The following is a 24,798-nucleotide window of genomic DNA, read 5'->3' as shown; positions in this document are numbered from 1 at the left end:
AAGCTAAAAATGAGATTATGACCAAATTAGAGAGAACAAGCAATAACAAGCAAGAAAATCAATGAGATGCAAGGCCTATGGATGAGGATCCCCTTGAGGGGTTATCATGCAACATGGATGATGATCTAAAGATGCAATGGTAAAATGGACCATGAGATTCCAAGATTAGAACAACCCCAATTTCTCGGCGATTGAACCCTAATCCCATACGAACATAGATAGGAATTTCTTCCAAATCAACATTCCTACTATCGCATTGAGTGCGAGGAAATCTCACTTAGGATTAAACCTACATGGAGGGCTACCAAACACCCGATTTCTCGGGGTGATGATACAAGCATCCCCTTTTAATCCATTCATGACCTAATACATGCGAGCAAGTTACATCTACATGAATCAATCATAAAAGAGCTACGGATTTCTCCTTAGTGTAGCACTTAGCATGAAAACAATGGATTAAATCTCAAAATTACCCAAGCATGGAATTAACAAGTTATCATCCAACATACATGATAAAACCCCCCAAGGTTCACCAACACCCGGTGGCCTTCGGGGTCTAGTGTGTCATCATCCCACAACAAGCAATACAAACAAGAAAAACATGAAAGAAAAGCATAAATGACACTCCCTAAATGAAATGGTGAAGGAGGAGGTGAAGAATGTGGCGAATGACGCTTTCCCCACAAAAGGAGTGCCAAATGACGCTTCCTCTAGCCGTGGGTCTCCTTCCTTCAAATCGTGGTAAATCTTCCCTTGAATGATGTTGCCTTCTTGCCTTGAGAGTCTTGGACCTTGGGCTTGAATGATCTTCTAGCTTCCTTTCCCTTCTTCTCCTCCCCAAGGTCGCCTAAAATCTCCCAAGTGATCTCCCCAAAGTCGGCCAAGAAAAGGTCCGGCCAAAAGTCCCCTTTTTCTGCCGTAAAAGTTGGTATTTATATCCCCCGAGGCATACGAGTCTTATGGGGGTCGTATAGCACACAAAAACCCTAGATTCATGATCTATATTGGGTGCATATGGCCCCCATACTGGGTAGTATGGAAATCTGGGCAGACACTCCAAATCAATCCGCTGCTACAGTGCATACGGCCCCCATAATGGGTAATACAGGGGTAGTATGAAATTTCTGTTTTCTTCTTTTTTCGCCCAAATGATATCTTCTTGTTCTCCATGGCTTCCTTATGCCCTACAAAGCAAAGCATAGACGATTAAGCGCAAAATGGGCATCAAACCTCACAAAATACATGCAAAGTGAATACGATATATACATGAAACCTCTACATTTAGACACTTATCAATCATTGTCACACTTATAATCATTGATCTTTCACATAGCTAAGAATCGAATTAAGTATTTTTATTCTCTATTCCCTGTGGATTCGATACCCGCTCATCCGGGATTATTACTTCGACAAACCCGTGCACTTGCGGGATATACGCAAGGGGATCTTGTCATGCATCACCAGTAGAGATCGAGCAATCGTAGGGAGCATGTCCTCAACCACACCCGGTGCAAGTAATCACGGCCGCTACTCTGTTCGAAGTTAGAAGATCTAACTTCTTACTTAGTGATTCCACTGTAGCCGCTAACGAAGTCACTGCATCTATCTCATGGAGTTGCCTTGTACTTGGATTCAGACCATTATAAAAGGTCTAAACAATCATCCACTCCGGGAATCTGTGTTGCGGGCACTTTCTCAGGAGCTCCTTGAACCTTTTCCCATGTCTCAAATAGAAACTCCAATTCTAATTGTACAAAGGATGAGATCTCATTCCTAAGCTTTGCAGATTTTTCGGGAGGGAAATAACGGGCAAGAAAAGCTTCTACCATCTCCTCCCATGTGGTAATTGATGCTCTAGGTAATGAGTATAGCCAATGCTTCGCTCTCCCTTTCAAGGAAAATCGGAAGGCTCTCAACTTGATGGCATCATCAGTTAGCCCATTTATCTTTAGCAAATCACACACCTGGAGAAAGTTCTCCATATGATTGTTTGGATCCTCATCTGCCAAACCATTGAACTGTGCAGATTGCTGCAACATTTGGGTGAATGCTGGCTTCAGCTTGAAGTTCTGAGCTTTAATTGGGGGGCGCACAATGCTCGGTTGTGTCCGTAATACTGAAGGTCTGGCAAAATCGGATAATGTTCGGTGCTGCTCATTCTGTTCTACCATGTTTTTAGATTCCTCAACTTCCAAATCAGGTAGATTAGATTGTTCTTGCACAGGTTCTTTCCCTTTTCTTCTCAGTGTATGCTCAAGCTCGGGATCTCCTTCAATCAGTATGGAGGGGTTTCCTCGGGTCATAACCTGGAGCGGCACCCAAAAAGAAAGAAAAATAAATCAGAACAATGATAGAATAAAGAAAATATGAAATAGAATGAATAAATGAATACCTAAGAAAACAAAGTGCAAAGTATCTCTAAACGCCTACTCCCCGGCAACGGCACCAAAAACTTGACATGCCCGAATATGCGTGTAAACTATAGGTGCACAGGTGTCAAAGTAATAATCCCGAATGATTGGGTATCGTATCCACAGAGAATGGGGAATAAAGACATTTGAGTTGTTTCTTAACTAATGTGGAAGATGAACAGTGATAAGTGTGATGAAATATGAAATAACGAAAATAAAAACAACAAGATAGAAGGCACAAATAAATAAGAAGGTAAGGCAATCGATAAAGATGGGGTACCTTGATATTGATCCACCTAGGACAATCATTTCAAGTGCAAGAACCCTCTATTATACTTCCTAATTGATGCAACAATGAGTCATGGAAATCCTTAATTACATGATCCAAAATCTAGGTCAACCTTTCCTAACTCTATACATGTCCCGGAGGAAAGATTGAATAACCTCTTAACCTCGCACTCGCATAGAATTGTAATGAGCTCTAGGGATTCCAAATGATAAACCCTATTCAAATGTATAGACCTAACCATTTGGTCCAGGAAAGATCCCTAGCCAGAATTAAGCCCTAAATGCAAAAATCACTTCAACGCTTCACTCTGTTGCACTCGCAACTAAGCCCCAATGGACGGTCATCCCTTAGCCCATTCACTCTACTATGGCCGCAAAGAACTCTTGCAACATGGAGGTAGGATAGACCACACCGGAGGGGAAAGGGGACGCTCCGCTACCTCTCGACTTACCCTCTCAACCGTCTCCAATCTAGCTTTGTCTAATGACACGTCCGAATATGCATGTAAACCGCAAGTGCACGGGTGTTGAAGTAATAATTACCCCGGTGAGTGGGTAGTCGAATCCACAGGGAACGGAAGTATAATTATTAACCAATTCTTAGTTATCTAGTCGAAATCAATGGATGTGATGAAATGAACTAATTGCAAGAGAATTAATAAGCAAGAAAATGAGCAAGAAAGATAAGTAAAGGAGATCTCAATCAATAAAGATGAGGTAGCCGGACAATGCTCCCCCTAGGATCTAACATGAAGCTCAAGATTCACTAAATACTTCTAAACCGAGTCAAATGAGTCAAGGTAATCCAAGAACAACTGGTTCTTGCCTCCAAGCTAGCAGTATTAGTCCCCCACAAGGTCCAGGCAAAGAAATCGCTCAATCTCAACACCTCACACCCCATATGACCGTAATACGCTCTATGACAAAGAAAAGATCGATTAAAGTTGGTGATGGACGCCCCCCAATATCACCAAAGACCTCCTCCAAAACCCTAGCTGCCTTGCCTTCAAAGTGCTCGCCAAAACCCTCGCAAAATGTCCCCAAAGAATAGGGCAAATGGCCAATTTAAAGCCCAAAACCGCGCCTGTCACGTGTCCCTATGCGCCCGTGTGGATTTTCCACTCGCCCGCGTGGGTTGTAGGAATTTCCACGTCGACGCGTGAACAGTAATTTTCTCTTAATGTACTTTGCTACAACACTTTTCACAAAACGCGGTCCAAATACTCTTCTTTTGAGGCCACATGTCCTGGCGCACGTCCATGTGGTAGGCTATAAAACTTTTCTTCATCGACGTACCTTTGAGAGGTCTTGCATTCTTCACAAAGAGAAGGAACATGAAGATGTGGCGGCCTTTGTGCCCTTCCAACTAGTGAATTGACTTGAATATTCTTAGAAGTTGGCACACATCTCCATGTTTATGAACTCCTCTCATGTCTTGGTCCTTGAATTGAACAAGAACTCCCAACATTGTGTCTTTATAGCCTATCTTTGTTTCCTTTTTACTTTTCAAGGCATTCACAACCTATATGCATAAAAGAACACCAAATACACAATATGAGACATAAACCATGGTAAAAATGATGCTCAATGCACGTAAAACATATATAAAAAATATGTCTACTGAAGCACTTATCATCTAACTCTCATGGTGTGTCACTCACTCACAAGATTTGCCAAGAAGAACTCTAAACCCTAGTGTCACCCTAGGGGAGCATTCATACAATCAAGTTTCAAAGAATGGAACTCATAATAAACATCAATTAATTGAAAGCATAATAAAGAGGTTCAATGAAACGATTACATCCTAGGGTTCACAAATACCCAAGTGCCCACTAGGGGTTTAGCTCTCCATAGAGCTAGATACAATCAATGAAATCGAATGTAAAAGCAAAGCATCAATAGAAAACCACCTCATTAGTCATGGCGATGGTCTTGTGGAGAGTCCTCTACTCATTGCAAGGGTCCCTTTGTCCAGCCTAGGATACACCTCGCCGGATCGGTACTGACGAAAGCTCTCTCACTAACCTTCTTCCAAACGGTGTGCGATGTCAGAGCCGTAGAACCTCTCCAAGGCACTAGACAATACCTCTCAAAACCCTAGCCGGCATCCTCTCTCAAGTTGGGGAAAAGATTGAGAAAAAAATGTTGAAATCGGGGTTGAAATATGCTTTTCAAGGGTTGGAATCGTGATTCCACACGCCCGTGTGAGCGCCCCTGTGGATTTTTCACACGAGCGTGTGGAATTTTCACACGCCCGTTTGGATTCTCTGTTTTCCTGTTTTCTCGGGCGACTGTGAACAGTACTGGTATAGTATTATTGCTACAGTACCCTACTACAGTACAAAGCCTGAAATACACCCGAATCCATGCTTTCAACGAGGTAACCCAAACGGGCACACGTTTACGTCGTAGATCGCTTTGCTTCTTCAATAACGGACATGTTAGTAGAGATCTTGTTCTATATGCACAAGTTAGAATGCTTGAATGTGACTCCCCTTGTGCCCCTCCAAATAGTTGTGCTAACTTGAATACGAGGAGGTTGGCACACATTCCCGCATCTCGAACCCGACCTATGTCTTCGCGTTTGAACCTTAGCAAGATTTCCTCCAAATTGGTGCATTACGACCCACATTGGCTTCTTTCTCTCATATTAGGCCTCACAACCGTACCTGCTAGAAAGTAACATAAATACACCCATATTAGCGTTAAAACCCGAGAAAAGTAATGCTCACCAAAAGGAAAGAACACTTCGTATTCTTATCGCACAAGCACTTATCATCGCCTCTTGATTTTTGTGCCCTAAACCCGTGATCCGACATGCACACGTAGTGGGCGTGCATGGTGTCTAACCTTTAGGCTCTGGTGCTTCCTTTGAAAACCCTATCACCGGTAGCCATATCCCTTCGCCGCACTTCTTCCCTTGGAATCACTTGACGTTTCCCCCTCCTTTTAGGCCTAGTTAGTGGGGTGTGCATGTTTGCAACGTCCATCGTCGACTCCCTTTCGTCGATGACCTTCTTTTGTTTTTCTAGTGTTTTTCCAATTTTGGTATGTCTCTGGTGTTTTATTGCAAGTACTTTGTGTTTTGGGTGTGTGATTATATGTTTTCCTGATTCTTCATACTTGTGTTCGTGTGGTTGGCATACCTCGTAGCTTTGTGCGTTGGCCCTGAGTGGATGTTGTTGGAGCCCCTCTTTTAGTTCGATGACCAACACTGACACGATCGTGTCCGACATGATACGATCGTACCCGGGTTGAGTTTTAATTTGCTTTTTGCTTGGAAACGGTCGTAGTGAACCTAACACGACATGTCCAACATTGGATTCGATACTTTGACCTGAGTTATTCTATATTCTACTTGCTGATCATGCCGAAGAAGAATATTGCTGGTGGGCTTTCTAAGCGACCTAGGTCTGAGGTGTCATCACCTGGTGTGGAATATCGGCCCACATTTTGTGCTTAGCCCCATATTGAGAGATATGCTCGTCTCTATCATAGGTATTTTGGTAAGTAGCGAGAAATAGATTGGGACATATTGCGAGAGATCGGACTTAAGGCTGAGGTGTGACAATTATTGAGTGCAACGACATGGTGGCAATTGTTTCAGATCACTAAAACACCTATGAGCAATTGGTGCTCGAGGTGTTGTCAAATTTTGAGCTGTCGAGGGACACGATCGCTTTTTCACTGTGCAGATTATATTCAGTTCCAGGTTTTTAGTGCACTGCAGCATATGAGCCTTACCGAGTTTTCTATCCACCTGGCTTGTACAATGCTGAGTTGAAACGTGTCCCTGCTTACGATGTCTTGCTTATTTCTAGACTGGCAGGGGAGCCCCTTTTTGATGCCAAGCTGCGGCTGAGCTCCACTCCCACCTATGATCCCCATCGCACCAAGGGCACTACACTTCACTCCCCCGTACTGTGGTACTTTCATTTCCTGCTCAGTCATTCTTTGATTCTTTGAAAGGTCGTGGTGACAACACTGAGGTTGTTAGTTTGCAAGATTTCAACTTTTTGCTGAGCATGGTTGACACGTCCGAATATGCGTGTATGTACAGCAAGTGGACGGGTGTCGAACTAATAATTACCCAGGTGAGTGCGTAGTCGAATCCACAGGGAACAGGGCTACTAGTACTAACTTCTTCTCTGCTTTCTAACCTAATGATAAATGGAAAGGTGTGGTGATCTAATGTGCAAAGAAGTGAATACCGGAGACGAATATACAAGGGTTAAATGGATGGAGATCTCAATCAGTAAAAGTGGGGTATTCGGCCAATGCTCCCCCTAAAATTCAGGTATTAGGTACCGAATAAGCAAAGTGTTTCTATGATGAGTAAGTTAAGTCGTGGAAATCCAAATATAATCGGATCCGGCCTCCAGATCACTGATACTAGTCCCTTACGAGGTCCCGGTGGAGAAATCGCTCAATCTCAACACCTCACACCACATATAACTGTAAAGCACTCTAGGGATTCCAAGAGTTGTATCCGATTCCTAAAGATTGATCCAACCCTAATTCCCGGCAAAGGATCCTAACTCCCTACAAGGTCCTGACGGAGAAATCTCTCAATCTCACGCCTCACACCAAATATGGTTGTATAGAGCTTAAGGAACGGAGATAGAATACACTCAATCGGAAGGGAGCGGGGACACTCCAATATATCATGACTCACCCTCTCAACCCTCTTTAACCTTGAAGTTCTAACTCTAATGGAGACCTCTCTCACATCAAAGTAACAAATCATGCAAATCCAATCAACCATAAGAATTAATTAAACAAGCAAGCAATGAGAATACAAGATTAAAACTTAATCAAACTCGGATTAAATAGAAACACTAAGCAAATCCACAAAAGATGAGAATCCTAGGGTACACAAGTCCGAATACCCTCTAGGGTTTTAGCTCTCCATGGAGCAACATACAAAACACACCATCAATGAATGAAATTACATTAAAACCATAGAAATAAACCCTCTTATATATGAACTGATGGCCTTGATGGAGAGCTTCGACGTCTTGAAGGACCCACTCCGAAGCTAGGTTCACCGGTGGCTTCCTTGATGCTATGACGGAGGAGGAATCGATCAAAGTGGTGGCGAAGCGCCTCCAAAGCCGCAAAGACCTCCTCTCCAAACCCTAGCCGTCTCACCCCTCAAGAGCCGCACAAAAGATGAGAAGAATAGGGCAAAACGGCTATTTATAGGCCTTTTCACAGACCGCGGTCCAATCACTTATCATCATTTATAGGCCGCATGGGCTGCAGAAATTTTCACGCGGGCGCGTGGGATTTCCATGAGGGTGTGTGAACAGTAATTTTGATACAGTACTTTTGCTGCATTACTATTCACAGACCGCTGTCCAATTACTCTTCTCTTGAGGCCACATGTCCGGGCACACGTCCATGTGGTAGGCTATAAAACTTTTCTTCATCGATGTATGTTTGAGAGGTCTTGCAATCTTCACAAAGAGAAGAAACATGAAGATGTGGCTGCTTTTGTGCCCTTCCAACTAGTGAATTGACTTGAATCTTCTTGGAAGTTGGCACACATCTCCACGTTTATAAACTCCTCTCATGTCTTGGTCCTTGAATTGAACAAGAACTCCCAACATTATGTCTTTATAGCCCATCTTTGCTTCCTTTTTACTCTTCAAGGCATTCACAACCTATATGCATAAAAGAAAACTAAATACACAATATGAGACATAAACCATAGTAAAAATGATGCTCAATGAATGTAAAACATATATAAAAATATGTCTACTCAAGCATTTATCAATGGTTGATGGTTTTCATCTACATTTAGGATATGAGGTTGTTGTATCCATCTCCTATCAGGGGAGATCCCAACGTGTGGGTGATTTCTTCGTCGATCCTTATATCACTTATCAAGTCCGCTACATGGGCATTCTTCAAGGGACCGGCAGGATTCATGTGGTTGGCTGTTTGGCGCCATTAACTCTAGAAACACTTCGTTTGATGAGATTTGTTCATAGGGACACAACTATTCAGGGGATTGAGTATCGTATCACTTAGACCCGGGATCAGCCTGCTACAAACGCTGTTTCCCTAGTTTCTATATCTGCTCTCGAGCCATCTCTTGCCATATCTTCTTCACTGTGTTCATAGCCTTAATCTGCCACTTCTGGCCTTATTTTCTGTTCATCTACTGAGTTCCAGTGGCTGCACCGGCATGTGGTGCGCATTGCTGAGCATCTAGGAATTCGAGTCTCATCAGAGCCCACTTCCCCTGTGTACCATTTGGTATATTGATGTTGATACAATAGACTTGGGTGTTAGTGTTGGCACCTCAACCACTTTCTCGATAGAGATTATGGCAATTCCACTAGTGCATAGAGTGACACATTTTGATTTAGCGATCCTTTTATTTCCTTTTGTATTTGCTTTTTGTTTTTATCTTTTTATAGTTTGGTTTGTACTTTAGTCAGCATGGGATTCTCTCTACTGTATTGGCATTTTGGTTTGTTTACTTTTCTAGTTGCTGCTTTTTTATCTTATTACTGATGGTTGCTTCCCTTGTGTCCCAAAATTTACCTCAGGAGTGGTGTGGTTGCTTGGAGTTTGTAGCACATGAGAGCAGCACCATCAATTTCAGTATTTATTTTGGGGGGATTACAATTGTGAGCAATAGAATTCAAGTCTCAATTTAGGGCAGTCGCTCACCCTTTTTCCTTGCATTCAAGTCTCAATAGGATAATGTAACTATCAAGTGTGGGGGATGGTTGCATGCTTGTGTGGCTAATGAGTGCCTTGTTCATGATGATCTATGATTAGTTAGTAGGTGATGTTTAAACTTAGGGGTAAAAGTGTGTGTTAGTAACCATTGTAGTGAAACTATGACTTACTCTCATTTCCAAAACCTAAAACCCTCATCACCTTACCTTACTTGTGGTTCAACACTCCTCTTGCGTTAACAAAAATATATATATATATATATGTTGGAAAGTTCGATTCCTTATTGGGAATGCCCCTACCAATAATTTTGCAAAGTTTAGATTTGTAAAAAGTTGGTGGAAAGAGCTATCACCTTGGATGAGTGAAAGCCTGACATGCGCTCGCGTTGCGTGTGAACCATAAGTTCATGGGTGTCGAAGTAATAAAACACCTGGTGAGTTAGGTAGTCGAATCCATAGGCAATAGGGTTACTAGTACTGACTTCTTCTCTAATATCTAGCCTAATGATAAATGGAATGATGCGGTGATGTAATGTCCGATGAAATGAATACCGGAGACGAATATGCAAGGGTAAAATAGAGGAAAATCTCACTCGGTAAAAATGGGGTATTCGGGTAATGCTCCCCCAAGGATTCAGGTATTAGGTACTAGATACGCAAAGTGTTTCTATGATGAGTAAGTTAAGTAGTGGAAATCCAAATATAATCGGATCCTGACTCCAGATCACTGATACTAGTCCCTTACGAGGTCCCGGTGGAGAAATCGCTCAATCTCAACACCTCACACCACTTATGACAACAAAGCACTCTAGGGATTCCAAAAGGTGTATCAAATTCCTAAGGATAGGTCTAACCCTATTTCTCAACAAAGTATCCCTAGCCCTCTACAATGTCCAAGTGGAGAAATCTATCATTCTCATGCCTCACAACAAATATGGTTGCATAGAGTCTAGGGAATACGGAGATAGAATACACCTTACGGAGGGTAAATGGGATGTACCACTATCTCATGACTCACCCTCTCAACCCTCTTAAATCTTGAGGTTCTAACCCTATTGTAGACCTCACACTCACCAAGGTAATAAATCATGCAAACCAAATAACCATAGGATCAATAAGGTAAGCAAGCATTAGACAATAAAGATTGAAAATTAATCAAACTCAAATTAAATAAAAACAAAAAGAAAATCCTCAAAAGATGAGAATCCGAGGGTTCACAAGCCTGAATACCCTCTAGGGTTTCAGCTTTTCATGGAGAAATATACAAAACAAACCATCAATGAATGAAAGTACATAAAAATAATAGAAATAAAAACCTTTATGTATGAACTGATGGCCTTGATGGAGAGCTACAACATCTTGAAGGACCTACTCCGAAGCTAGGTTCACCAGTGGCTTCCTTGATGCTATCACGAAGGAGGAATCGATCAAAGTTGGTGACGAAGTGCCTCCAAAGGTGCAAAGACCTCCTCTCTAAACCCTAGTCGTCTCATCCCTCAAGAGCCGCACTACCATATCATTGTTTTATCATTTAGAGCAGAATTTCGGGATTTAGAAAACATTTCTAAATCATACGGCCATCCCATGCCTGCATGGAGGCCATCTGCGACACCTGAGACACCAAACAGTGCGGTCCCTATGCGGCCCGCATGGTGGCCGTCTGCTCCCCAGCCCAGAAAACCTGAGAGGGGTGATTCAGGCCATGTGGCCACCATACGGCCCTCATGGGGGCCGCATGTCCGGTCCTTGGCCTATCTCTCTCTCTCTCTCATCTCTCTCTCTTTCATTCTCTTCTTTTCTCTCTTTTTCCACTGACTTTCTCTCTTCTTTTTCAACAATTTCTTGGCCAAATCCTCTCATTTTTTTCTCCTAAATCTTCTCCTCATCCCTTGGAGACCACGATCCATCGGTTTTCCTCAAGATTAACTCGGTTGATGCCCTAATTCTATCTTCTTTATTTTTCTTGTATTCTTAGAGTTTATTTGTGCATTTTATCAAGGATTTGGCTTGGTTTTTGTGGTGTGATTGTTGTGGATGATGTCTCCCTTCAATTTATGTCAAAATGTTTTGATTTTCATGTTTTTGTGGAGGTTCTTTCGAAGTGAACAGTACCCATACGGCCTCCATACTGCCATATGGACACTATACATCATATTTTTCATTGTTTCTTCATCTCATACACAACATTTTGAATTATATTGAATTTCTCTATGCTTGATTGGGTTTTTCATGTTTCTTAGGAATGTTATGGATGAAGAAATTGGTAAGCAACCATGGAGTGACAATTCCACCACACAAGTGATGACATTTTTTGGACAAGAAGACCATAGAACAAGATGTTATTTTGTGATGAGAAACCTAACTCTAAGGACAAGGAATAGCATGGACCCTTTGTTTTATTGTTTTGACTTTTTTTTTTTCTAGTTTATGTGCTCTCGTTGTGTTTTATTTTAGTTTTTGCATGATTACTCCCCATCTTTTCTTTGCAAATTTTTTTGGAATGATGATGTCCCCTTTATGCCTTGTAGGGCATTAAGGGAGCTTGGTTAGCCCTACATCTATTTGGTGAAAGTTCAACCCTACATGTATAACTCACCGTACATTATGTTCAGATCATACCTCACAATGTGCACAAGATGAACCGGGGAAGTTCGTTTTCATCCTCCTCTATTATTTTCATTGCTTATTTTACCATGCTTTTCACGATTAGTGTATATTGGGGGAAATGTACAACACTAAGTGTGGGGATGGGTGTATTTCATTTATTAGGACCATTGTCTACATGCTAGTATTACCTATGATGGCTTTGTTCATTCTTGTAATATTCTTTTAGATTAGATTAATAATTGATGTTAGTTACTTGTTTTTATGCATTATCGAATCCTGTTTCATCCCTAGTATTGTCTTGTGCACTGAATTTGTTTTTGTCGATGCCCTGGGAATAGCCAACATGACTACTTTAACTCTCTTTTATGCTTAACACACAACTTTGATTACTTGGCCTTAGGACACTGAGTTCAATCCTTCAATCGATTCTTAAGAACTTGTAAGTCTTGTTTAGCTAATTGATAACACCCTTGCATATGTCCCGCAAATGCACGGATTTGTCATGTAATAAAATCACAGGTGAGTGGGTATCGTATCCACAAGGAGTAGGGAATAAAAATACTTAAATTGTTTCTTAACCAAGTGAAAGATGAATAACGTTTTGTTAACAAGATGAAATGTAAACAAGAATAAAAGAAACAAAAAGGAGAAGCACAAGCAAAGGGAAGGTAAGGCAATCGATATAAATGGGGTACTCGGATATTGTTCCATCTAGGACGACCGGTTCAAGTGCAAAACCCTCTATTATGCTTCCTAACTAATGCATTAATGAGTCATGAAGATACTTCAATACATGGTCCCAAATCTAAGGTCAACCATGCCTAACTCTATACATGTCCCGTAGAAGAAATTGAAAAATCTCTCAACCTCACACTCATATAAAATCGCAATGAGTTCTAGAGATTCCAAGTGATAAATCCTCTTCCCAGATGTAGACCTAACCCTTTGGTCCAGGTGGAAGGTCCCAAGTCACAATTAAGCCCTTGGTGCTAAAATCACTTCAATGCTTCACTCCGTTACCTCGAGGTGGAAGGTCATCCCTTAGCCCATTCACTCTACTATGACCACAAAGAACTCGAGGAAATGGAGGTGGGATGAATCACACCGGAGGAAAAAGGGGACGCTCCGCTACCTCTCGACTCACCCTCTCAACCCTCTCCAATCTAGCTTTGTCTAACTCTCATGGTGTGTCACTCACTCACAACGGTTACAAGGTGAACTCTCAACCCTCTCCAAGCATTTAAGATTGGAACTCAAATAAAACATCAATTAATTAAAGTATAATAGAAGGTTTAATAAAATAAATACATCCTAGGGTTCACAAATCCAAGTACCCACTAGGGGGTTTAGCTCTCCATGGAGCTAGTTACAATCAACAATCAAATCGAATGTGAAAGCAAGTAATCCATAGAAAACCCCCTCGATAGTCACGACAATGGTCTTGTGGAGAAGCCTTGACCCTTCCAAAGGTTCCTTTGTCCGGCCTAGGATACATCTCGCCGGATCGATGCCGATGAAAGCTCTCCCACTAACCTTCTTCCAAATAGAGTGCGATGTCGAAGCCATAGAACCTCTCCAAATCCCTTGCCAATACCTCTCCAGACCCTAGCCACCACCCTCTCTCAAGTTTGGAAAGAGATGGATAAAAGAATTCTGAAATCAGATCTGAAATCGGCCTTAAATAGGGCTGGAATCTAGCATCCACACGACCCTATGGATTCTCCACACGGGCCTGTAGAAATTCCACATGGGTGTGGATAATGCCCGCATGCCCATGTGGATTCTCTGAACTCCATTTTTACGGCCGTGACAAGATCCCCTTGCATATATCCCACAAGTGCACGGGTTTATCGAAGTAATAAACCCGGGTGAGCGGGGTTGAATCCACATGGAGTAGGGAGTAAAGACACTTAATTCGATTCTTAGCTATGTGGAGTATCAACAATGATAAGCGTGATAATGATTCAATTCTCAACAATTAAAAGCAACAAGTACAGAACAAAAGTAAGGAGGAGGCAAGGCAATCGATAAAGATGGGGTACTCGAATAATGCTTCACCTAGGAAAATTATTTCAAGTGCAAGAACTCTCCATTATGCTTCCTAATCAATGCAATGGTGAGTCGTGGAAATCCTTACATACATAGTCCCAAATCTAAGGTCAACTATACCTAACTCTATTCATGTCCCGGAGGAGAGATTAAATAACCTCTCAACCTCGCACTCGAATAAAGTTGCAATTAGCTCTAGGGATTCCAAGTGATAAATCACTTCCTAATTATAGACCTAACCCTTTGGTCCAGGCGAAAGGTCCCTAGCCACAATTAACCCATAGATACTAAGATTCCCTCAATGCTTCACTCCATTGCACACGCAACTAGGCCCCAGCGGAGGTTCATCCCTTAGACCATTCACTCTATTATGGCCGCAATGAACGGAGGTAGAATCTATCATGTCGAAGGGGAAAGGGGATGCTCCTGTACCTCTCGACTCACCCTCTCAACCCTCTCCAACCTAGCTTTGTCTAACGTTCATGGTGTGTCACTCACTCACAAGGTTACCAACAAGAACTCTCAACCCTAGTGTCACTCTAGAGGAAATTTTCATACAATCAAGCATTCAAGGTTGGAACTCACAATAAACATCAATTTATTGAAAGCATAATAAAGAAGTTCAAAGAAACGAATACATCCTAGGGTTCACAATCATCCAAGTACCCACTAGGGGTTTAGCTCTCCATGGAGCTAAGTACAATCTAAGAAATTGAATGTAAAAGCAATGAATCCATAAAGAAACCCCCTCGTTGGTCGTGTCGATGGTCTTGTGGAGAGTTCTCTACTCGTCGTCCAAAGATTCCCTCGTCCGGTATAGGATACGCCTCGACGGAAGCTCCCATACCAACCTTCTTCCTAAGGAATGACGATGTCGCAGCCATAGAACCTCTCCAAAACCTTGGCTAATACCCCTCAAAACCCTAGCCGAAGCCCTCTCGCAAGTTGGGGAAAAGATGGAGAAAAGAATACCAAAATCGTGGCTGAATCGGCTTTAAATAGGGCTGGAATCGGGCAACTCCACGGGCCTTGACACTAAACGCGCCCGTGCAGAATTTCCACACGGGCGTGGATAATTTCCATACGCCCGTGTGGATTCTCTGTTTCTCTGATTTCTCGGCAAGCTGTGAACAGTGCTGCTACAGTCCTAGCTACAGTGCTTTCTACAGCCTTCGACCTGAATAACTTCCCAATTCCATACTTTCATCGGGGTAACACAAACGGGCACACGTTCACGTCATGAATCACTTGCTTCTTCAATGATATACATGTTGGTGGAGCTCTTGTTCCTATATGCATAAGTCAGAATGCTCGAGTGTGACTGCCTTTGTGCCCATCCAAATGGATGTGCTCACTCGAATTCGAGGAGGTTGGCACACACTCTAGCATCTCACACCTGACCTATGTCTTCGCGTTTGAATCTTAGCAAGATCTCCTCCAAAATAGGTGCACTATGATCCACATTGGCCTATTTCCCTCATACTCGGGCTCACCACCTTCCTGCATAAAAGTAACATAAAAACACACATATTAATGTAAAAACCTGAGAAAAGTAATGCTCAACATAAGGAATGAACGCTTCGCATTCATATCGCACAAGCACTTATCAGGCCGGCTGTGAACAGAACCTGCTACAGTAATGACCAGAAACACTTCTCGAATTCAAGTTTTCATCAAGGTAACGTAAACGGGCACACATTTACATTGTAAATCTCCTTGCTTCTTTAATAAATGGCTTCATTGCTGAAGATCTTGCTATCAATGCACAAGACGGGATACTCGAATGTGACTGCCTTTGTGCCCCTCCAAATCATTGTGCTAACTTGAATACAAGGAGGTTGGTACACATTCTTGCATCTTAAACTCGACTTATGACTTCGCGTTTGAACCTTCTCAAGATTTCCTCCAAATAGTGCATTTACGACCTACATTGGCTTCTTTCTTTAACATATGGCTTCACAACCCTATACGCATGAAAGTAACATAAATGCACACATGTTAGCACCAAAACCTGATAAAAGTAATGCTCATCATGAGAAAAGAATACTTTGTATTCTTATCACACAAGCACTTATCACTAATTCTATTTTTGTGGCATTTAGAGTACTCTGAAGATGTGATCTAGGGTGAATGTGAAAAAAAAACAATGAACTGAATGAAAAAAAAAAGAGTCTATTTTAGTATTCCTTTGTTACTGAAGCATGAATGCATCTATGTAGACTATAATCGAGTAGTTGGGTGGCTCTTATTCTTAACCAGCATGTGCACCTTCCAGAAAGATTTCAAAATGATTTTGGTGCAGTCTACATTGGTCGGACTCTAAAAAAATTAAAAATGAAAATGAAAAAAAAAGAATGATAAAATACAAATGCAAACCCTAGTGATCTTTTTGATTACCTATCAGACGTTTTGAGAAGAAAGAGGATTTAGTTTCAAGCTATAGAATTAGAAGGATCTTACTTGGCCATTGAATTAGCACTTAGTAGTTTTAGACTTAGTAATCTTGGTATGTGGAGTGATTAGCATCTAGAGCTATACCAATTGAAGTCCTTAGGCTAGACTAGATCATGGCAAATGAGCTATACCGATTGAAGTCTTTAGGCTAGACTAGATCAGTGCTTATTGACTGTAACTCAACATCTATTTATCATTATCCATTGCTTTTGGATTCTTATACCTCCTTGACGTAATGCATTTAGCCATTTATCAGTCTCTTTGTTTTTCATGAGTTGTTTGCTTGGGGATAAGAAACACTTATGTGTGGGGATATTTGATAAGTGTCTAAATATAGGTATTTTCTTATATGTATTTTACACACTTTGTAAGTATTTTATTGAGGATTGATGCTTGTTTTGTGATTAATCGTGTACTGTTTACTTTGTAGGCCACAAGAAAGCCATAGATAACACGAGGACACCATTCGAGCGAAAATGACAAGAATATAGTCCCAAAGTACTGTAGCGAAGTCAATGTAGCAGAGTTAATGTAGCGAAGTTACCGTAGCACGGGATCATTTGAAGCAGCCTGCCAAGAATTTCATGCGGCCCCCATATGGCCCATATATAGGCCATATTCAGCCTGTATGCACTCCCGTATGAAGAAAAAATTGGGGTTTGTGAGTGCTATGCAGCCCCCATATGGTCCCTATACAGCTCGTATGCTTTGGATGGTATAAATACAGATTGCTAGGGCAAATTAAGAGGACATTTCCTTGGCCGTTTGGGCTGCTGCCACCACAATTCCTTAGGCCTTTTGGCCATCTTCCAGTGATGATTTTTGTGGGAAACGAGTACACATCATCACCGAGAGGGAGAGGAGCAAAGGAGAAGGAGTTAGAGTGAATATTTAAGCCATCATCGACAAACTTGTGAAGCTTCGTCCATTCAAGTGGATTACAACCTAGAGGGGGTTTTCATTACTTCTTTTATGTTTTGTCTTCTTTGTATGTTGTATAAGTGTCCCTTATCATGAGGGATTAATTTATTGTTGTCTTTGGATTTGGATGAATCCTAGGGTTCATTTTGTGTAAGAACTTGGAATGTTGTTCTTCATTTGATTTGATGGTTGTTTGAGATTCAATCTTTCGTGCTTTGATATTTAGAATTACATTTATGGAGAAATCCATAATTCTATTATGAGTTATATGCGTAGATATAACCTACTCACGTGTACTAGATCTAGGAGAGATTGAAAGGAGATAGTTGTGCCTACACGCCGAGAGATCGGGTGTAGCTAGCCCTCCATTGCTAGGTTTAAGCCGAAGGATAGTAGGTTTACTCCTATTAGAGAACTCATAGAATGCCATCATAGGTGTGTTGATTTGGAAGAAATTCTGATTGACATTCGTATGGGATCAGGGGTTAGTCTCTGAGAGATTGGGGCTAGTCTACAAACGAGGTCTCTATATCTTAACTATCATCAATGCATCCTTAAACCACCATAGTTTTGCACTTAAGGATGACCCTAGGTGGATTCCTTGTCCGAGCACTCCCTTCTCATGCTTGATACTTCCTTGTTTGTCTACATGCGTGTGCTAGTTACCCAACCATAGGATTAGCTTAGGTTAGTGTATTTGCCTTAATTCTATTTCACCTATATTAATTTGTAGGCTAGATAATAGATGAAAATTGAGTAATAATACTTCCTTGGCCCGATGGAATACAACCCCTGTGTCACTCACAGTGTATTACTTGGCGATCCCGTACACTTGGGGGGAATTAATCATAAACCATGGTAAAAATGATGTTCGATGCATATAAAACATATATAAAAATATGTCTACTCAAGTACTTTTGAAAGCTTCTCTTGAGTAGTCAAATTTTGGGCAATACAAATGTACATTTAACGACCTACTAGGGGAAAAGGCAACCTCTAGGGTGTATGAAGCTACGATCATTGTGTTTAGTGTCATTGTAAATATTGTTGACTGTGGGGAACACAAGTTGGGCTTTGTACGGACACGCACTTGGTTTTGGGAGCAGGAGTATTGTCATTCTTGTACATTCATGTCTTTACTAGTACCATGTATCCCCTTTGTTTAAAAATTATCACCTCTGTCTTGAGATCGGAAAGATCACACTCGTCGCCTTTGTTATTGAATGTCTGATGGTTGCTCAAGGACAAGAAACAACTCAAGTGTGGGAGTATTTGATGGGTGTATTTTGTGTACTGACATGACCGATATGTGTGTAAACCGCAAGTGCACAGGTGTCGAAGTAATAAATCCCAGTTGAGTGGGTATCGTATCCACAGGGAATAGTAAATGGAAACACAACGATTGCTATCTAACTATGATGTGAATAAATTGATGGATTGATGAATGAGATTTATATAAAAAGAAATAAAAAAATAAGAACGAGAGGCAGAATAAAATTGAGAGATAAGGCAATTTATATAAATGGGGTTCTTGGATATTTTTCCGCCAAGGACAATCGTTTCAAGTGCAGAACCAACTATTATGCTTCCTAGTTAATGCATTAATGAGTCGTGGAATTTCTTCAATACACGGTCTCAAATCTAAGGTCAACCGTGACTAACTCTATATGATGTCCTTGTGAAGAAATCGAACAATCTCAACACCTCGCACTTGTATAGAGTTGCATGGAGTTCTAGGGATTCCAAATGATAAACCCTCTTCCTAGATGTAGACCTAAAACTTTGGTCGAGGTGAGAGGTCCCTAGTCACAATTATGCCCTACGTGCTAAAATCACTAAGACACTTTACTCCACTGCCATTGCAACTAAGCCCCAGCAGAAGGTCATCCCTTAAGCCCGTTTACTCTACTATGACCGCAAAGAACCCAAGGAAATGGAGATACGATAAATCACGTCGAAGTGAAAAGGGGACGCTCCGTTACCTCTCGACTCACCCTCTCAATCCTCACCAATCTAGATTTTTCTAACTCTCATGCTGTGTCACCCACTAACAAGAGTTACCAAGATGAACTCTCAACCCTAGTGTCACTCTAAGGGAGCATTCAATCAATAAAACATTCAAGATTGGAACTCAATTAAAACATCAATTAAAGAAAGCATAATAAAATGTTTAATGAAATAAATACATCCTAGGGTTTACAAATCCAAGTACCCACTAGGGGGTTTAGCTCTCCATGGAGCTAGTTACAATCAACAATGAAATCGAATGTAAAAACAAGTAATCCATAGAAAAATACTCTCGGTAGTCTTGTCGATGGTCGTGTGGAGTGGCCTCGTCTTGTCCAAAGGTCCCCTTGTCCGGCATGTCGCACACCACGCTAGATTGTTGACAATGAAAGATCCCCCAATAACCTTCTTCCAAGTGGAGTGCGGTGTCGAAGCCGCAGAACTACTCCAAAACCATAGCCTCCGTCTTCTTGAAAGTTGGGAAAAAGATGGAGAAAAAAATGTTGAAATCGGGCTTAAAATAGCTTTAAATAGGCTGGAATCGGGTATCCACACGAGCCTGTGGATGTTCCACACGCCCCTGTGGAATTTCCACACGGGCATATGGAATTTCCACACGGCCATGTGAATTCTCTGGAATTCTGATTTTTGGTCTGCTGTGAACAGTAACTGCTACAATACACCACGCCAAAAACACTCTCGAATCCACTTTTCATCGAGTCAACATGAGCGGGCACACGTTTATGCCATAGATTGCGTCGCTTCTTCAATAAACGGGTTCATTGGTGAAGATCTTACTATCATTGTACAAGTTGGGATATGCAAATGTGACTGCCTTTGTGCCCCTCCAACTCATTGTAATGGCTTGAATACATGGAGGTTACCACACATTCACGTATCTCAGAGCCCCATCTGTGTCTTCACGTTTATTGCTTCCAAGATTCCACCAAATAGTGTGTTCATGATCTACTTTTGGGTTCTTTTCTTAATACTTAACTTCACAACCTAGATGCACAAAAGAACACAAATACACATGTATTAGCGCTTAAACCTGATAAAAGTCATGCTCATCGTAAGGAAAGAATACTTCGCATTCTTAACACACAAGCACTTATCACGTACATGTTTTCATACCCTAATTTCATTATTTTACTTGTTCTCAAGTGTAATTTTATACATGAGCAGTACTATTGTGGGTATTCTTGTCATATGTGCAGAAATCAGGGGCTTAGTACGTTTTGGGTCAAATTCAGGATGAAAATACCATATAGGATTTCAAGTGTTCAAGCCTGACATGGGCAGGACATGCTCGTGTCATACCCCTTGAAGTTCTTAGCCAATTGGTGACTTAGTGAGATTTCGGTGCTGAAGGATATTTGCAAGATCGACATGGTTAGGACACGGTCTTATCAATGTCCCCGAAAAACCCAGGCCATTGGCAAATTCAGTGAAAAATTATTGAGATGAGTGGGTGCCCATGTCTCGATCATGTCCTAGCGTTGCACGGTCACAACATGATCGTGTCCTTGCCACCGAACGTTTCAGGCTAAGACACTCCTTGACACCTTTGTCGCCCCCAGCATAACATGGTCTAAGATATGATCGTGTGTAGACTGTGTCGATTCAAAATGTGCCTTTCTTACTCTAGTTTTAGGATTTCCTCTTCATCTTTGTTCAGGGATTTTCTTCTCCACCCGGAGGACTTTGATGAGGACGAAGATCGAGCTTATCCACACCTTCTAGGATATAACAAAACTAGTGGAAGGCATAAGAGAAATGGTGTTAGCACAAGGAGCTCGACATTGGAGGCATATCTCAGAGTAAAGGAAGTCATGTCTTCTTTCTCTAGATATAGTCTTTTCTTCTCGATGTTGTACCCACCCATGAGGGGCTAACCGGCCACGGTGCCCCTGGGTGGAAACTTTGTATATTGAATTCTAAAAACACTTTTACTCTTTTAATCTATGGAGTTCTTTTGGTTCTTGTGTAAATCTTGTGTTGGTATAACATGATGTGTTTGATTTGCATAGTTACTTGGGTATGACTTGATTTGTGGATTGGCATAGTTGTGATTACCTTGTGTGATTGCAAAACTTAATGTGCAAGAGGCCATAGTTACCTTAGCAAAACATGGTGTATATGAGAACCATAGCTGCGATATTTCTATTGAGCACACACAAGAACCCTAGAATGTACATGGTAAAACTTGAAAGAGAGTGAACATTCCCAATTTCAAGGGGAACATCCCGGGGCATTGTTCTCTTCTGTTGACACTTGATCCAATTGCTTTTATCTCCATCCTTTCTCTTATGTATCTTCCCTTTAATTGTTTTCTCATTTTGCTCAACTTCATCATCTATTTAATTGTCAGTAGAGATCGGTGTTAAGTTAGTATTTTTACTCTTGTCCCTGAGGTTCAACAAGCCTACCCCTCATCGGGTACTACTATATTACTTGTGTGCGACCTGTATACTTGCGTAAAACAAATCAAAGTTAAAACTTCTAAATTTGTGTTCAAGAAGTTTTTATCACCACTGAGCAAGGCAGCATTCGAAGTGAAATAATGATAAATTCTCATCACTATCCAATAAAGTTTATCATAAGACTTTGATGATGAATTGCAAATAGTTTACAGGTGCAGCTTGCCTTATTCAGCAGCTTAATGAAGATAATGATCACTATTAGAAGTTAGATTTATATATGATATCAAATTAGAAACTTATTGGACTTTGTGGTGTAGTAAGAAACAAAAACTGTACTAGCTAATGCACAGTTCAAAAGTAATGAGTTAATGACAAGAAATGTACCAGTGTGAATAATGACTTAACTAAACAATAAACTTTCATCATGAACTTTTAAGCAAAATGATCCGGTCAAAGCAAAGGACAGTGGCCAGTTGATAAGTGCTTGTGTGATAAGAATGCGAAGTGTTTTCTCCTTATGATGAGCAATACTTTTATTAGGTTTTAGTGATGATATGTGTGCATTTATGTTACTTTCATGGATATAGGATTGTGAAGCCGAATGTTAGAGAAAAAAGCCAATGTTGATCGTGAATGCACCATTTGGAGCAAATCTCGAGAAGGATCAAATGCAAAGACATAAGTCGAGCTCACCATTTGGAGCCAACCTCTGTGTATTCAAGTCAGCACAATGATTTGGAGGGGCACAAAGGCAGTTACATTCGAATATCTCGCCTTGTGCATTAATAGCAAGATCTTCACGGATGAAGCCGTTGTTGAAGAAGCAAAGCGACCTATGATGTAAATGTGTGCCCGTTTACATTGCCTCGATGATAACATGGATTTGGGAGTGGTTCGGGCTATACTGTAACAGGGCACTGTAGCAAATACTATAGCAATCTACTGGAGCAGATACTGTTCACAGCCGCCTGAAAAAGAGAATTCCAGAGAATCCACACGAGCTTGTGGATATTATCCATGCCCATGTGGAAATTCCAAACAGGTTGTGTGGAGAATCCATAGGGGTGTGTGTTTGTCTGATTCCAACCATATTTAATGCCGATTTCAGCCCCGATTTCAGCCCGATTTCAACATTCTTTTCTCCCACCTTTTCCTCAACTTGAGAGAGGGCAGTGGCTAGGGTTTGGAGACGTATTGGCTAGGGATTGGGAGAGGTTCTACGGCTTCGACATCGCACTCCGTTTGGAAGAAAGTTAGTGGGAGAGCTTTCATCAGCACCAATCCGGTGAGGTGTATCCTAGGCCGGACAAAGGGACCCTTGGACGAGTAGAGGCTTCTCCACAAGACCATCGTCATGACTACCGAGGGGGTTTTCAATGGATTACTTGTTTTTACATTCGATTTCATTAATTGTAACTAGCTCCATGGAGAGCTAAACCCCCTAGTGGGTACTTGGATTTATGAACCCTAGGATGTATTTGTTTCATTAAACCTTGTTATATTGCTTTATTTAATTGATGTATTAATTGAGTTCCAATATTGTATGCTTGATTGTTTGAATATTGCCTTACAGTGACACTAGGGTTGAGAGTTCTTTTTCCTTAAGTTCTTTGCGGTCATAGTAGAGTGAATGGGCTAAGGGATGCCCTTCCACTATGGCTTAGTTGAAGAGGTAACGGAGTGAAGTGTTGAAGTGATTTTAGCACCTAGGGTTTATTTGTGACTAGGGACCTTTCACCTGGACCAAAGGGTTAGGACTAGATCTAGGAAGAGGATTTATCACTTGGAATCCCTAGAACTCATTGTGATTCTATACGAGTGCGAGGTTGAGAGATTATTCAATATCTCCTCCGGGACATGTATAGAGTTGGCCATGATTGACCTTTGATTTGGGATCATGTATTGAAGGATCTCCACAACTCATTAATGCATTAGTTAGAAAGCATATTAGAGGGTTTTTGCACTTTAAACGACTGTCCTAGGCTGAACAATATCCGGGTACCCCATTTATATCGATTGCCTTACCTCCCCTTTACTTGTGCTTTCTGTTTTGTCTCTTTTACTTTTGTTTACATTACATCTTGTTACACAACTATTATTCACTTTTCACTTAGTTAAGAAACAATTCAAGTATTTTTGTTCCTTACTCCCTCTGGATACGATACCCAGTCATCTGGGATTTATTACTTTGATAAATCCGTGCACTTGCGATACATACGCAAGGGGAATTGTTACCAATTTCACACCTAAGAGATAAATAGGAAGGATCATGAACTATTGCCAAGCTACTAAATACTAGAAGAAAGAAAATCTAGTGAAAGAATCAGATTTAACCTACCAATCAGCAATCTCAAATAACAAAAATTGACTAGTTTTTTTGGTTTTTAAAAAGAGGATGGAGATCGGCTCACAAGCTCATATAATGCATCAAATATTAGCTCAATTTCAAACTTTTTGATATCGATTATAGTGTCAACATTAACCAAGTGTTGTGGTTGGGAATTTCTTCATCAAACTCTGTGCATTGAACATTTATATTGAAGTATGCACAAACTAGTGCATGTGCATAAGAAAAACTCAGACCTAACTAAAGACAGAGTTAAGAGGAAAGGCGGGGGCTCTTAAATAGTTATTTGTTATGAATAACTAGTGCATGTAATATGGCCTATAGATTATAAAAATTATATAATAATTCTATAACTTACAAAAAAGTAAAAAAAAAACCATTACTATTACCAATAAACCACTAATAAATATGGAAAACAATTCACAAAAAGCTAAGGTTAGTAATTCATCACTAATTTAAATAATATTAATCAATTAAAATATAACAAGTATTGACTATTCAAATTGTATTCGGATGGTTGAAGACTCCAAAAGGTTTTTTTGCTATAAACTTTAACTAAATATAAACAACTCAACTACTTAAACTTTTTAATTCTA

General features: G+C 40.9%; 1 non-coding gene across 1 annotated transcript; it reads left to right on the top strand.

The window, feature by feature from the left end:
- Positions 1 to 1,673: 1,673 nt before the first annotated feature.
- On the top strand, positions 1,674 to 1,781 carry LOC120266895. The gene has a single exon (XR_005538304.1). It is a non-coding gene; the product is annotated as a small nucleolar RNA R71 (small nucleolar RNA).
- Positions 1,782 to 24,798: the final 23,017 nt, after the last annotated feature.

The sequence above is a fragment of the Dioscorea cayenensis genome, chromosome 1 (assembly GCF_009730915.1).
Source record: "Dioscorea cayenensis subsp. rotundata cultivar TDr96_F1 chromosome 1, TDr96_F1_v2_PseudoChromosome.rev07_lg8_w22 25.fasta, whole genome shotgun sequence".
In the NCBI taxonomy this organism is placed as follows: Eukaryota; Viridiplantae; Streptophyta; class Magnoliopsida; order Dioscoreales; family Dioscoreaceae; genus Dioscorea; species Dioscorea cayenensis.
This window is presented reverse-complemented; position numbering and strand designations above follow the sequence as displayed.